The sequence below is a fragment of the Montipora capricornis genome, chromosome 5, assembly GCF_036669925.1.
Source record: "Montipora capricornis isolate CH-2021 chromosome 5, ASM3666992v2, whole genome shotgun sequence".
NCBI classification, from domain to species: Eukaryota; Metazoa; Cnidaria; class Anthozoa; order Scleractinia; family Acroporidae; genus Montipora; species Montipora capricornis.
The window spans coordinates 26,777,274-26,789,477 of NC_090887.1; positions in this window are offsets into that span (position 1 = coordinate 26,777,274).

A 12,204-nucleotide genomic window follows, 5' to 3' on the forward strand; every position below is an offset into this window, starting at 1 on the left:
AAAAAACTGAAATCTAACGTCTTTTATAACTCGAGCCCCTACGGGGCCCGAGTAATTATCACACCTAAAAAGGGAAAGCACAGTGCAAACCTTAAAATTTGTGTCTTCTCATGAGTCTGCGTAATACAAGACTAATCTGGGTTCAAAGGTTCACCGCGTGGGTAAACAAAAGCATTGACGTCACCACTCTCCCGCCACGGCCCGAAAAATGAAGAATGGCGTTCCGATATTGTTACTGTGCTAGTAGCTTCGCTGATAGTACCTTTAAGAAGCTCCTTAGTCATGTAAAGTTTATTCACAGTCACGAGCCAAACTTCACGATAACATGTGGCCATTGTAGCCAATCATTTCAGAAATTCAACTCGTTTCAATCTCATATTCAGCGAAAGCACAACTGGAACAATCTTATCATAGACCGCAAAATGATAAAGACGTCGACACAGAAGAAGACAATGGCACTCTCGCGGTAAATTCAAGCGATGATGAGGGCCATGCAGAGGGGGTTGATAATTTTTTTTTCTTCTCCGAGTCCACTAATACATGTATATTGAAAAATGTGCAAGAAATTCATAGTTCAAGATCTCAATCACGCGTGCGATTAGTAATACGCCGCGCACACAATGTAGTGAATAAGTTTAGAATGTACATTGTAAACCCTCTTCTCATGAATTATGCCAACCATCGTCGGAATCAGTCGCACGGTTCTTGCGTACTCTGTAAATGTTAATAAATACATACGTAACAATGGGATTAAACTTCCTGCGTGGCCTAGCTTAAACTCTTCGTTGAGGCGAGGGACATTGCAGTGTATGGTGGCATTGTTTTCATTGCAGAATCGGTAATTTTTAGGTGACTAGAATTATGTGCTGCTAATTTATTTACTCATCAGTTCATTTATAACTTATTTGTATAACAAATTAATTCAATATTTATCAAATAATTTATAAGAATCATGATTTAACCTGCACCCATAAATGTAAAACGTTAGATCTCAAACTTCCATTTGGAGTCATGTTATATCTTAACAACTGCAGAACAGCCGAGTTTCACTCTGTGTGTATTTTTACTCCCTCGTTTGACTTACAGTCAAATTACTCAAAATAAAGAGTTAATTTACTCGGTGTGTGTAGTAAAAAAATTTACACAAAGTTTTGCGCAATGAGAGAAAAACACTTAGGGCGCGTTCGATTGACCCTATTCCGGAATAAGAATACGTGGAGTGATGATGAAAACAGTATGTTTGGCGCGTTTCGAAGCAGCAAGGACAACAAAAATATGTTTAAAATAGCATTTTAGAGGATGTTTGACAATTGTTATGTGAATCACCGTAAAAACGAAGGATTTCTACCATGTATTCCATGCATTCTTATTCTTGAATACGGTCAATCGAACGCACCCTTAGTCAGTGAGTAAGATTTTACTCACATGTTTGAGTAAATTTGAGTTATACCTAGTTATACCTACCTCAACTCATTATGTTGAGTAAAAAATCTAACTCATGTTGTGAGTAATCTAACTCAAGATGTTGAGTAAAATGCTTACTTTACTCATAAAGTGAGTCAACTTTACTCATCATCAAAAATGTTTTTTTTGCTGTGAGTGCACAATTGTCTCTCGAGCAGTTAGGTGGTCAGTTGCATCATTGTCTACGTTGCCTTCTTGATTCAGCAGTTGGTAAAATGCTCTTTCCATCTGTCTGATATTTCTTTCATGTCTGTAAATAGCTGGGTTCAATCTGCATTCTTAACCCGGGCAACAGCGTTCGTTTTGGGGCCGTACACAGTTTTAAGGTAATTCCCTTGAAATTACGTCGTATCCAGATTTTTGTCAAACTTGGCAAACTGGATATTTATGCACAGGATATTTTAAAAATGCAGTAAATAGATGGAGTCACCGTGCTTGTTTTCGCAATGCATGCCCTTTATTTTAAGTGTTCTTTTTTTTTTCGGAATTACGCGAGAAGCGTTTGAAACTTGATCAACCGGAAAAATTGTCGCTAAATAGCAAGATTTACTGAATATTACTGAAAACTTGCGCCTACTTGTTTGTCTGGGACAAACTCTTTCAGTGAAGTGATTTCAAATTGCTCGAGCTTGCAAAAAAATGTAAGCAATTTGGGCCGCAATATCATCACCTCACACTTAGTGTCTGGCTCCGCATGCAGTTTTCACTTCATTTATATATAAACACTACAACTTCTACTGTCCAACTTTTTTTTCCTTAAAATATGTTTTCCGTGTACCTATTACAAGTACATAACACCATTAAAAGAGGGGCTCACCGCGCTCGTTCAGGAGAATAGCAAATTCCTTGACAGATTAAGCTCGGTGTCAGTGAAAATCCGCAGTTTTATCAATGTAGGCGAGCTTATGCTCGCGCCAACGTTCTATCAAAGGGGCTCCAAACTAGGCGAGTCTGGAGGCATGCTCCACCTGAAAAGTTTAAAATTTAGGGTCTCGGGAATGCCATTTCTTACTATTTTCGAGAGACATTTCAATAAATAAATACGAAGGAAAATGCAGTTGTTAATTTTACCTAATTGTCGAGTTTTCTCTGCAGCAAGCTACAACACAAGCAGAGGGTTTACAGTGGGCATGACGTCGAAAACTCTGTTATAATGTCATCATCATCATAGTCATATTTCTCTAAAAAATAACCAGGAACTGGGGAACTGGTTATAAGACTGACACTGTGTGGGGGCCTCGAAGGGTAGAGGTTTTGTTTGTTTTTTTGCTTTCGCCCAGTACTACGTTTCTTGTCGTTAAGGCCTGGCTAGAAGGGTCCAACATGTTAGTGCAACATCATCCAACATTGTTGAATCCAACATATTGCACTCGTTTTGCCACCATGTTGCAGTTTTTCTTTTTTTTTTTTTCCTTTTTTGTTTCCCTATATTTCTTTGAGTGCAAATGGAAAACTGAAATCAGAAAAATTGTTTTATTTTTAAGGTTTGTACTTGTCAGTCTGCTCGTTTTCAGTAACCTCCTGTTATAGGACGCCAGCTAAACCAACAATAAACTGATGTGGTTGACCTGAGCTAGATTTGCGCTTTTTTGCCGAGAGCTCCCCTTCAGCTTCGCCGTTTTATTCGCCCACGTCGTCTTCGACCTCTCTCTCTTTCTCACCAGACTCCTCTCTCTCAAGGAGGCATCGTAAGCTGTTTTCGGTCGTTAACAACGGCCGTTAAACTATTGACAACATGCGTCAGCTGATTAATCTTGTGGGTGAGCTCGTCGACTACCTTCGGTCCCATTGTCAAGTCCTCATTGACGACTGTTGTTGTTGCTCCTCTTTGCGGACCCTTTGTCACTCTTACAACTTAGGCTTCCCTCGCAAACCAGTTAAAGGGAAGCAGGGCTGGCGTAGTGTTGAGAGCACTCGCCTACCATCAAGGTGGTCCAGGTTTGATTCACAGACTCACTGCATAGAGATTTGTTTGAATCACTTAATAAGTCGCTCGTAGCTGTTTAAGTTAAATCTCAACAGCAACTGATAACTCTTTCAACTCTTTAATGAATTTGTATTTGGACTTTGGCCTTTAACTAAATGTCATTCCACTACATTTTTTTTCTTATTTGGGACAACCTAACCTCTTATTTGACCTTGCGTGGCGTCCCTATTTTTGTGATGAATTTAATTAATAATAACAATAATAAACAAGTTGATCGCTACTTACACAAACAGTCGTCACTTTTCAAGTAATGGAAATGGCAAGATATCGAAGGAATTCTAGATTAGCCGGTGCGTTCCAATAATAGTTTTATTTATGTCCGTATTTCTCCCCGGTCTTGATAAATAATGAAAGTTGTGCACTTTCGGAGTGATCTCACTAGTTTGCTGAGACAGTGAAATCCGAAAAAAAGATAACTACAAAATTGTTGACGTTATTTGGCCACCCGCGTGGCTATTCATTATGTCATCAACGAAATCTCTAAAAACCGCATTGAATTGAATCCATGTTCAGCATAGGTGGAGCCAAAATAGTGCCTACACCCAGGGATTCTGATGTTTCACGATAAAAATTGATAGGAAATTGCGCGGGAAATTACGCGATTTTTCTTTTGATCTTATTTTACCTTAGCCTCCCACGCAAACGTTGTTACGGGTTCGTCACGCAATCATTCCTCCCCCACGAACGTTCAATTTTACCTGGTCACATGTAATTATATCTAACTTTATACGTGTATCGAGCGGCTAATAAGTCCATCTTAATTTTAATGGGAAATTAAATTATTAAAATGCAGCTGCTCAAGTAGTAAGTATTAGATCAGAAAATGTGGAGGGTGTTTTCTCAGACTTCAGGCATTTCATTTAAAAATAGACCATTTTACATCCTCGTTTCCATTGTGGTTACGTGTCTTTGTATAAAAATCAAATTCGCACTCAGTGGATGAGTTTATCGGAGACAAAAGTTATCATGCCCCTCCCTTTAATTATCTTTCTGGAATCTGCTAAAATCTAGCAGACACCTGACGAGCCGCAACCAGGATACTTTCTCGAGTGAGGAAGAGAGAGGACCCTGGAAACGAGTTTGACCATTTTACAGTTGTGTGCAAAGTAACCTGACCTTTGAATGAAAGTGAGGCTGGAGTTGACCTTGTTTTGATAAAAACTTCACTGCTTTTCTTATGCTAATTAGTACAAACTAGCATGAGAACAACAGGAGACAGTGTGAGGACAGGCGATAATTTTCTTAGTCTTTAAACGATTTTTATGGCTTCTCTCCCCCCTGCACCTGCTTCCTGACCATAGGAAAAAATAGGTATATTTACCGGCCAAGGGCCAAGGTCGGTCCAGAAAAGAATAAAAAGGTGCCCTGAGGGCCGTAGTTGAGACCTCGAGCACAATTTTTTTTCTCACATACATTTTTCTAAAGGGTTTGAATTGGGTAGAACATTGAGTTAGCCATCTTGGTTTGTTGTTTAATTTCCCGCAAAACTAGGTTTAGAAATAGACACCTTTCTATCGCTGATGGAGTGGAGGCCAATTTGGATAAATCTTACTCTTGGGCGTTGAATTCTTGGTAAGACCGTGATCGGCAAGTACTTGGAATGAGCCTTTATAAAACCTAAATCGGAATGAATATCACTGTTCTCGTTTAATTCGAATTTCTGAAAATAATTTTAAAGGTAGAATTAAGATGAATTAGTTCTACGTTAACTTAGGTTTGAAGAAGGTTTTTTTTTTACTTTTATTTCTAGATATATCTCTGGTAATAGAATAACTCAACTCCCAGAAACGATGTTCTCAGGACTCGCAAGTCTACAAGAGCTGTAAGTTTATAGCTCCTCATAAACTGTGACTAAATTATATAGCTATGCTCCTGGTCACTCCACAGGGTTTGTTTGAGTTACTTTATAAGTGACTCACATCTGTTTAAATGAAATCTCAAATCTCAATAGTAATTGCTGACTCTTTGAAGAATGAATTCGTAATTTGTAGGTTCGAGTAATGATTTTATATTTCTCAAACAGTATTTTTCCGAATTTTAGACCTCTCAGATTATCGAGTATGCCAACTGATTCCGAATACTACGTGAGAACTCTTCAGACGAGTTTTTTTTTTTTTTTTAATGAAACGTTCGGGGGAATTTTCTTAATCAATGCTTGAGAAAAACTTTATTTCTATAAACTGCATTTGGTTATGAAAAAACTTCATTTTTCTGTGAAAAAAGTTTACCATGTTCGAAGTGTTCTTGATTTCATATTGTTATCATTATCATTATGATCATCATCATCATCAACATCATCATTATTATTATTATTATTATTATTATTATTATTATTATTATTATTATTATCGTCATTATAATTTTTCCTTTTGTTGTCTTCAAAACTAGCAAACTGTCCTGTATTTTCTTTTTGATTTGAGGTTCCACCTACTTTTACTTAGTTTTGCAGAAGGTTTCTTATACATTACCTTCTATGCTTTCATGTTATTGACCAACTAAGGCGTGAGGTCAAGATGGCTGGATATCCGCCAAGTTGTTTTTTTGCGTGTTCATAGACCGAGAACGACGCCAATATCCAGCCATCTTGACTGGACAAGCTTGGTCAGTAAAGGATTAAATGGGATAAAACACCAAAAAGTGATCTTTGATCTTGCGGAACCAAGCGAGAAATCCCGAGCTGGCACGAAAGCTCCATCTTGCCCGCCAATCATATCACAGGATTTGGTTCATCTTGCCTGCTCACGGAGCGAGTCTTATAATACATCTTCATAACAATAAAATAACTCAACTCCCTGAAAAGATGTTCTCATGACTGATATGCCTTCACATCTGTAAGTTTATTGCTCCAAATAAACTGTCACAAAGATACAAAGAGATGCACCTGGTCGCTGCTTAGAGATTTGTATGAGTCGCTCATAGCTGTTTAAATTAAATCTCAACAGTAACTGATAACTCTTACAACTCTTCATTGAATTTGTATTTGGCCTTCAATTAAATATCATTCCACTGCATTTTTATTATTATTATTATAATTTTTTTTATTTTGGTACAAGGTAACCTCTTATTTGACCTTGCGTGGCATCCCTATTTTCGTAATGAAGAAGGACACTTAATTTTATTATAACAACAATAATAAACAAGTTGATCGGTACTGACACCACCAGTCGTCACTTTTCAAGTATTGGAAATGGAAATATATCGAAGGAATTCTTGATTAGCCGGTACGTTCCAGTAATGGTTTCATTTATGTCGGTATTTCTCCCCGGTCTTGATAAATAATAGGGAGCTTAAGCAACGACAACGGCGACGGCAACGAGAACGTCATCTCAAAATATACATTCGCGTTATTGTAATCGCTTCGTTACTATTTCAACTTTTTCAATATAACGGGGGTGTGGCAGTTCCTCAAAAATGACGCTGGTAGGAACGGCGCTCAATTTAGGGCAGAAAATGAAGATTTATCCTCAAGTAATGACCTTGTCCATAAAACCTCAGATTTGGCTATTTCACGTTGTAGTTTTGCTGACGACGGCGAGGAAATGGACAAAAGTGAAAAACGCACGTGCAGGGCGTGCAAGGCTATTGTTTTTGCCCACTAAATATGCAAATTTGTGACGTTCTCCTTGCCGTCGCCGTTGTCGTTGCTTAAGCTCCCCAATGAAACAGAGTTAACTGAATAGAGTGTAATGTGAAGTGCTAGATTTCAATCCTATATGAACCATGTGAGCGTTAGCCCTAATGATGGAAATGGGCCCACACAAGGACAGAGAAAAACTCTGACCAGGGTGGGAATTGAACCCACGACCTTCGGGTTAGATCTCCGCTGCTCTACCGACTGAGCTACAAGGTCAGACGGGAGCAGGCCGTGGGAACTGAAGATGTTAAATTCACGGCAATGAACATGTACAAGTACAAGGAGAGGTTACGTTTATTCAAACGTTGGCCGTGTAGCACTTATATTTTAAACAGAGTTAACTGAATAGAGTGTAATGTGAAGTGCTAGATTTCAATCCCATATGAACCATGTGAGCGTTAGCTCTACTGATGGAAATGGGGCCACACAAGGACAGAGAAAAACGCTGACCAGGGTGGGAATTGAACCCACGACCTTCGGGTTAGATCTCCGCTGCTCTACCGGCTGAGCTACAAGGTCAGACGGGACTTTGTGTGGTCTGTGGGACCAGACGGATGGGTTCAATTCCCACCCTGGTCAGAGTTTTTCTCTGTCCTTGTATGGGCCCATTTCCATCAGTAGGGCTAACGCTCACATGGTTCATATGGGATTGAAATCTAGCACTTCACATTACACTCTATTCAGTTAACTCTGTTTAAAATATAAGTGCTACACGGCCAACGTTTGTATAAACGTAACCTCTCCCTAATGAAAGCTGTGCACTTTCCGAGTGATCTCACTAGTTTGCTGAGACATCGAGATCCGGAAAAAAAGACAACTAATCTATTTGGCCAGCTTTGTTGCTATTCATTATGCCATCAACGAAATCTATAAAAACCCGCTGTGAATTAAATGCATGTTCAGCAAAGGTGGGGCCAAAATAGGGCCTGGGCCAGGGCCAGGGCCAGGGCTTTTGATGTTTCACGAAAAAAATTGATAGCAAATCGCGCGGGAAATGACGTGATTTTTCTTTGATCCTTTTTTACCGAGTCACATGTAATTATATCTTATTTTATGCGGTGTACTGAGCGCCTTATAAGTCCATCTTAATTTTAATGCAAAATTAAATTATTAAAATGAAGTTGCTCAAGTAGTAAGTATTAGATCAGAAAATGTGGAGGGTGTTTTCTCAGACTCCAGGCATTTCATTTATAAATAGACAATTTTACGACCTCGTTTCCATTGTCCTCTCTCTTCCTCGCTCGAGGAAGTTCCCTGGTTACGTGTCTTTGTATAAAAATCAAATTTGCATTCAGTAGATGAGTTTAACGGAGACAAAAATTATGATGCCCCTCCCTTCACTTATCAGGAATCTGCAAAAATCTAGCAGACACCTGACGAGCCGTAACCAGGACACTTTCTCGAGTAAGGAAGAGAGAGGATCCAGGAAACAAATCTGACCATTTTACAGTTGTGTGCAAAGTCACCTGACCTTTGAATGAAAATGAGGCTGGAGTTGACCTTGTTTTGATAAAGACTTTCACTGCTTTTCTCATGCAAATTAATACAAACTGGCATGAGAACAACATCATTAACGTAAGAAAAGCAAGGAGGTTGTTGTGCCTAATTAGTGCGCTTGTGCTTAATCCATTGACAATTAAATAAAGTGGTTGTTATTATTAATTAGCCGGTATGCTTGAGTTATGATTTTATGTAGGTCGATATTTCTCCCCAGTGGATAAATAGTACAAGCTGTGCACTTTGCCAGTGATCTCACTAGTTTTGCTTAGATATCGAAATTCGGAAAAAAAGACAACCAAAAAACTTTTTGGAGTTATTTGGCCACTTATGTGGCTATTTATTACATCACCAACGAAATCTATAAAAGTAAAGCAAAGTAAAGTAAAGTAGGTGTTTCTTAATATCACATTGCAGCCCATAGGCTGAATTACGCAATTGTTTACATACTAAAATTTATATAAATTACAATAATAATAATAATAATCAAAGTATAATGTAGATCCAAACTATTATAAAAGAGAAGTAGTAAACAATAACCATAATGATTATAATAAAACCTTAATTACATTTCTTACAACTATGATATATAATTTGGAAAATAACTCACAATGATTGTTACAAGTTCCACTAATAATAATTTACCTATAAAATTCGATTTGCTTGGCGGGCAAGTATAAAACAGTTCTTTAATTCGGCTTATTGGTGCGGATATAAGGCATACTCTAAAGACTATGGTTTCTTAAATTGTACCTTGAATTCTTATATAATGGTGGGAGTAAGCTGTCCAGCCTATGATCTTTATCGGATTGCAATGCTATGGAAAAGCTTATCACATACCGAAACAAAATGATCCACCACTGGTGTTACACCAAGAATCTCGCATATGTTGTTCTAGCTCGTGCCGGGAATAATGATTGAGATCGCCTTTTTCTCAATGCAAACGAGCTCGTTGATGAGATACTGCAGCATGGCGTTATAAAAAACCTGAACGGCATAAACAATGGACCTCTTTAGCTTGTACGTTTTGTTTTTCCATTTGAGACCACGTGATGTTCCCAAGGGAATTTTCCTTTTGTTTTTTCATAAGTTATGCATACATGTGCACGTGTATAAGACCACATTTGAAAGAAACTGTTCCCTAGAGTAACCTGACGTGGTCTGAAATTGGAAAACAAAACGTACAAGCTAAAGAGGTCCATTACGGACCTTACGCACGTATGGTAGAAAAGAATTAGATCTGTTGGCTGTAATTTGGCGCGTCTGAGCTGTACTAGGAAATATATATAATCGCTTACTAGCTTTCTTAACTACTTCTTCAATGTGCGCATTCCAAGTTAGGTAGGCACTTATGGTAAGTCCCAATAAGTTGCCGGTACTTACAACTTCTACTTCTATTCTATCGGTAACAACCGCATTCAGTTCAACTGGGTTCCGAGCAAGAGAAATTCGGAGCTCCTTGCATTTATCAGGGTTGAGTTGCACTCTGTTCACATGGGACCACTCAATAACCTGATTAACTATACTCTGTGCCTTACTGGTATTCCCTTTCGGAGCGACTTCGGATACTGTTGTGTCATCAATAAATTTCCATAAATGTGGAGTGTTTACATCTAAATCGTTTATCATCAATTCATAAAGCCATGGCCCAATTTGGTACCCTGTGGTACCCCGGAGAGGATTGGGCCCCACTTGGAATAACAGCTTTTTGCTCGTTTGGTTTTTTGTAATCGATTAGACAGAAAATAAATGATCCAATTAATTATACTACGTGGTACGGCTAAATTACGTAACTTGTTGACTAATATAGAATGATCTATTAGATCGAACGCCTTCCGATAATCGAAAAGTAGAGTTGTTACAATCGCTCCGTTTCTGTCAGTCTCCAGGGACTATGTATGCAATATGCTTATCAAAGTCAAAGTACTTGACGATTTCGGGACTGCCCCATGCTGGCTACTATCAGTAACGTTTAATACAGCAGGCTTGAGAAAGTCGTCTACAACGAAACCTTCTGCCACTTAAGAGATACAAGGCGTTTGAGAAATAGGTCTTAAATGTTTCTTCAGATCCAGAATTGGTTTCTTTTTCGGCACGGGTGAGACATCGGCATTTTCCTAACAGATGGGAGGCGCTGTTGGCTATAGGAAGCATTTAGAATCTCTGTAATCGGAAAGGCCAAGCTATTGCCGTATTCCTTGATTAGCCAGTTAGGGATCATGTCCGGTCCGGCAGCTTTAGTGGGGTTGACTTTTAGTAGCGTCCTTCAAACGCGGTTTCTTCAGAAACACATAGGATCTCTGGAATATTCTCTATAGAGAGACTTTTAAGCAGAAGTGGCAACTTATATTCCATTAGCGGTTCGAGGAAGGTTCAATTGACGAAGTTAGCCTGCTCCACTTGGGAAGGGTCTGAAAAGTGATCCACATTAATTTGACTACACAAATCGCCATTCTTGGTCTTCAATTTGCTACACTCAGAGGCTTCATTTCGTCCCACCATCTTTTAGGATGTTCATCATTTAGATATTATATCCTGGACTCATAATATCTCTCTCCACAAGTTTTCCTCTCCCGGTTTACTAAATTTTTGTAATGCTTGAACACAGTAGAATTCGTACCGTAGCTGGTAAAGGCGTTTTGAAATTTTCCGGATAAAGTTCTTAAGTCTCGGGGTCATCCATGGCGCGTCGGCTGAGCACACGCGCACTTTCTTTGCAGACATTAAAATATCAATTCCGGTGAGGATAGCTTGCTGAAATACGGCCCACTTATCCTCCCAACATCAAAGCGAGGCGAACAACAATGGGCAATCAATACTTTTTAGATATCTCTCCATCGCTACCTTACAACTTGGCCGTTGATCGCGCTTAGTAACTACTCTCTTGGTGTTGGTGTTAACTCTCTGAGACGTTGGAGAAGCTATCACAGTGCTGTGGTCTGAGAGACCAAACGGTGGGAAGGCCCGTTAGTGAAGTGTAAAATTCATGCACGTTCGTTAGCACAAGCTCTAACGTAGCATCTTTGTGAGGAGGCACCTTAACGATTTATTTCAGGTGAAAATGTGTCAACAAACTGTTAAACACGAAGACGTGCTATAAAAGGGATGGCTTAACGCTCTGCCTTTGTTCGAATTCATTGAAGCAACTGAGTAATTATCCTAGATGGTGATCAACAAACAGCAACACAGAGACGGAGCCCTAAAAGATATTTCTAGCGCAAGAATAAGGGACTCCAGTTTATAAAAGAACGACAGATGATATTTTATGACATATTACGGGGGCATATACATAACGGGCTTTTTTATTGAACAATTTATCACAGAGCTCTGTTGCGTCCAAGGTTGCTTGATAAATCATCATTTGCATGTGCCTAAGGCACCACGCCTTTTATAGTACATCTTCGTGTTTAAGGTCCAATCGATTCAAATCGCTAGATATTTAAAAAAACACAGTTTGGATATTTAGACTCAATCAGGGCAAGCGATTGAAACATATGATCGAAAATTGATATATCGTCTGCCTTTGGTGGATGGTAGCAACTATGCGGGAGCAACCATGCAGGCAGCAACCATGCAGGACAAGCCTCGAGGGGGACGGTTTGGACTTAAATAAAGCCATAAA